At 33.4% G+C, this 4,440-nt stretch overlaps 1 pseudogene; it reads right to left on the bottom strand.

Annotated features, from left to right (window-relative positions):
- Positions 1-3,061: 3,061 nt before the first annotated feature.
- Positions 3,062-3,465, bottom strand: LOC109488676 (annotated as a pseudogene).
- Positions 3,466-4,440: the final 975 nt, after the last annotated feature.

Here is a 4,440-nt window from a genome sequence, read left to right as displayed (position 1 = left end):
CATAGAAGACCTCAAATATCCAAAGCAATCTTGAAAAGGTAAAGCACAATTGAAAGCATGAGAATTCTGGACCTCAAGTTATATTACAAAGCTCTAGAGAAGACATTATGTTACTGGCATAAAAACAGAGACACAGACCAATGAAACAAAATAGAAAATCCAGAAATGAATCCACAAATATATGGTCAATTAATCTTCAACAAAGCAGGAAAGAATATCCAATGGGAAAAAGACATTCTCTTCAACAAATGGTGTTGGGAAAACTGGACAGCTACATGCAAAGAATGAAACTGGACTACTTTCTTACACCATACACATAAAAAAATCAAGATGGATTAAAGACCTAAATGTGAGACAGAAACCCATTAAAATCCTAGAGGACATAGGTTGTAAACTTCTTTGACATTGGCCATAGCAACTTCTTTCTAGGTATGTCTCCTGAGGCAAGAAAAGCAAAAGTAATATGTGTGACTTCATCAAAATAAAAAGCTTCTGTACAGTGAAGGAAACAATCAATAAAAGGGAACCTATTAAATGGGGGAAGCTATTTGCAAATGGCATATCTGATAAAGGACTAATCCAAAATACATAAAAGATGTATTAAACTCAACACCCAAAAAACAAATATTACAGTTAATAAATGGCAGAAGACATGAATAGACATTTTTCCAAAGAAGATATACAGATGGCTAACAGACTCATGAAAAGATGCTCAACATCACTCATCATCAGGGAAATACACATCAAAACTACAATGAGCTATCACCTCAAACCAGTCAGAATGGCTAAAATTAACACAAGAAACAGCAGGTATTGGCAAGGATGTGGAGAAAAGGGAACCATCTTGCACTGTTGGTGAGAATCCAAACTGGTACAGCCACTCTAGAAAACAGTATGGAGATTCTTCAGAAAGTTAAAAATATAACTACCCTATGATCCTGCAATTGCACTGCTAGGGTTTTACCCAAATGATACATAATTGCTAATTGGAAGGGGTAGATGCAACTGATGTTCATAGCAGCATTATCAACAATAGCCAAATTATGGAAAGAGCCCAAATGGATAAAGAAGAGGTGGTGTGTGTGTGTGTGAAAATTAGACATAAAAATTAATGAAGTCATGCCATTTGTAATGACTTGATTGGGGTTAGAAAGTAGTATGCTAAGTGAAATAAATCAGTCAGAGGAAGAAAAATACCATATAATTTAACTCATGTTTAGAATTTAAGAAACAAAACAAATGAACATTGGGGTGAGAAAAGAGAAAAACCAAGAAACAGACTCAGCTATAGAGACGAAACTGATGGTTGCTAGAGGGGAGGTGAATGGGGGTGGGTAAATAGGTGATGAGATATTAAAGGGGGCATTTGTGATGAGCACTGGTTGTTGTATATAAGTTCTGAATTACTAAATTTGACACCTGAAACTAATATTACACTGTATTGACTAATGGCAATTTAAATAAAAAATTGGAAGAAAAATAAATTATATAAAATAAATTATATATTAATATATATAAATATATCTAGATATATAAACAAATATATAATTTATATATTTATATATAAATAATTATATTTATAAATATTACTAAATACATAAATATATACAAATATATTATATATTTATATATACATAAATTTNGTGCCGATGCCAAGCAGTAGAGAAAGGCTGTAACAGGAAACCAAAGAAGGAAAGGGAATGTCCTGACGACATTATTGGTGTCGTGGAGTTCCCAAGCCCTCACCCTGGACACCTCAGTTATGTGAGCCAATAAATCGTCTCCTTTACTTAAACCTGTTCCAGGTGGATTTCTCTTCCTTACAATCAGCAGGTTCCTGACTGTTATGCCTCTTATATGTGGTGTACTTAAAATATATGTTTTAAAAAATAAAATATGAATTATATATATTTTTACTAATCACTATTATATATAATATATAAGTATATAAATATAAAAATATATTACATATATTATAAATATATAATAAATATATAAGTATATATAATATGTATAATATATTTTATATATTTATATATAATAAATTATATAAAATAAAAAATGTAAAGTACATTCTTTTTGTGCTCCTTATATTCTGCTTGTTAACACCTTGTAACTTTTGACTTTTGTCCATAGAAAATGTACGGTAATTCTTTCACCGGCAACTCAGTTTGTCCCTGAAGATTCTTGCCATAAATCACACCTACAATACAATATTAACAGATGCCACTCTTCCTGTAGAAACCTTAAAACTATATTTTGGTACCGGATAGGGATTCCTGAACTCAGAATGGCATCTTGAAAAACTTTCAGCTCAAGATTATGATGAATTTTTTTGTGTTGTTGCAAAACCTAATGTGCATTTTTCAGTTCTAAGATATGCTAGTAAGTGTTTTCTCAAACCCACCATGCCAGAAAAAAGCTGGTTCTGTGGAAAAAATCAACAAGAAAATTCCTTTTGTTTTTTTATTCATTCATCTATCAATCCGTTCATTGATTTCTACATCAATCATCTGGGAGCCTGTAATATGCTAATTGCATCCTTAATATTCAAAGGAAGATGTATTACAGTATCTGGAATTTCCCAAACTTATTTGTCTACAGAATATTTTTTATAAAATATGTCATAGGACTATTGTTCTGTAATACATCCACAATTTTGAAAAAAAATAAAACAGAAAACACAATAACTTGATATTGTCCGATTCCTCACTTTTTTCATCTCAAATCCAATTCATCAGCATATCTTGTTTTTATTGTCAAAATAGATCTCAAATTTGATCCTTTTTGATCATTTCCCAATACCCTGAACCCAGCTACTATCATAGGTGTTTCTCTCACCTTAGATTTCTCTTCCCTTAAGTATCTTCATAGCTTTATTCATTACCTCCTTGAGAACTTTATTCAAATGTTACATTTTCAGTCCATAGAATTTGGAAAAGATTTCTCTTTCAGTCTTTCTCTCCACCTTATTATTTATTTATTTATTTATTTATTTATTTATTTATTTATAGTTTTGTGGTTTTATTAACACAAATATGACATGCACATAAGCTGTCTATTAATTTTCTTCCCTGTGCAGCTTGGCATTGGGATTGGTGACTCTGATGGCTAGCTGGGCTGCTTTTTCCACAGTGGCTTTGCAGTCTTGAAGGAGAAATTGTGAGCAATATCTGCAAAATAAGTTTTGTTACACATTGTCAGCATTTGAAGCTCCTTGATTTTGTGGACTATGAACTTCCATAAGCCAGTGGGCAGCATGTGGTTTGTTTTCTTCTTGCTTCCCTAACCAGTTTTGGGCATCAAGATCTGGCCCTTGAATCATCTGTACCCCATATTGTCAATGCCTCTGGGTTTCTGCCAGTTGTGCTTAAGTTTTACATATCAGTCTGACTGGTGCAGGATGAACTTCTTGGTCCTCTTTTTAATGATCTTGGTCTTCACCAGAGGTCTGAAGGCAGCCATGATCCTCAGTAGGAGATGGCTGCCACTTCCATAGGTAGTGCCAAGGAAGAGAGAGGCTCCACACTTTGTTTTTAAAATTGTATTAATGACTATCCAACACACTGTTTTTTTTTGCCTATTTATCTTGTTACTTCTCTTCTCTTACTAGAATATAACCGCTGCGATGGGTAGGGCTTTGTCCCATTTCTTGTTATATCTCCATCATCTAGAAGTGTGTCAGGACATACTAGGTGCCAAATAAATACTTACTGAATAAGTGAATGAGATAGCTGATGCCCCAGATGCTAACAATAGGAGGACATGTGCATCATAGTATCCTGCAAGGAGCATTGGCTTTGTAGTTAGCCAGACATGAATTTTTTTATTGGTTCTGTCACTTATTTGCTGTGAGACCTTGAGCATGTTAGTAGCTCTGTGCCCCAGCTCTATTACACATGGGAATAATACAATTCCCTTAGACTTATTGTAAGTCTTCAGCAGTGTATTGAATTATATATACTATATAACAAGGATGATACCTGATAAAAAATATTTAAAGTGTCTAGTGTATATCTAGCATGATTCCTACTAGAAGTCCCAGTACAAATTCTAGAAAATTACTGTAATAAATAAATTGTGTCACCGGTTCTTCTCTTCTTCTTCCCTAGCCTCTCTTCAGTCCTGGGGTGAGTTTTCACTGACATATTCTTATTCTATCTTGTGATATGCAACACATATTTATGAAGTTATGTTAGGGTGAGTTCTGCAAATATGGAAGAGATTTTTTCCCCCTTTATATGACTCAAACAGTCCTTAATCAGCTAGGTCATGCCAATCATTGTCTTTCAGTCAACACAACTAACAGTCTCAGATGGATAGTGTTAACAGAGAAAATTACAAATGACTATATCAGAGAGAATGGAAACCTGGCAAGCACAATGTTATCTATAAATTTCTCCTTTGGAATTGCATTAAAAGTCACATTCTGTGCTATAG

This window comes from Ailuropoda melanoleuca, chromosome X (assembly GCF_002007445.2).
Source record: "Ailuropoda melanoleuca isolate Jingjing chromosome X, ASM200744v2, whole genome shotgun sequence".
NCBI lineage: Eukaryota > Metazoa > Chordata > Mammalia > Carnivora > Ursidae > Ailuropoda > Ailuropoda melanoleuca.
The sequence above is the reverse complement of the archived record's forward strand: the minus strand, read 5'-3'. Positions and strand labels throughout refer to the sequence as shown.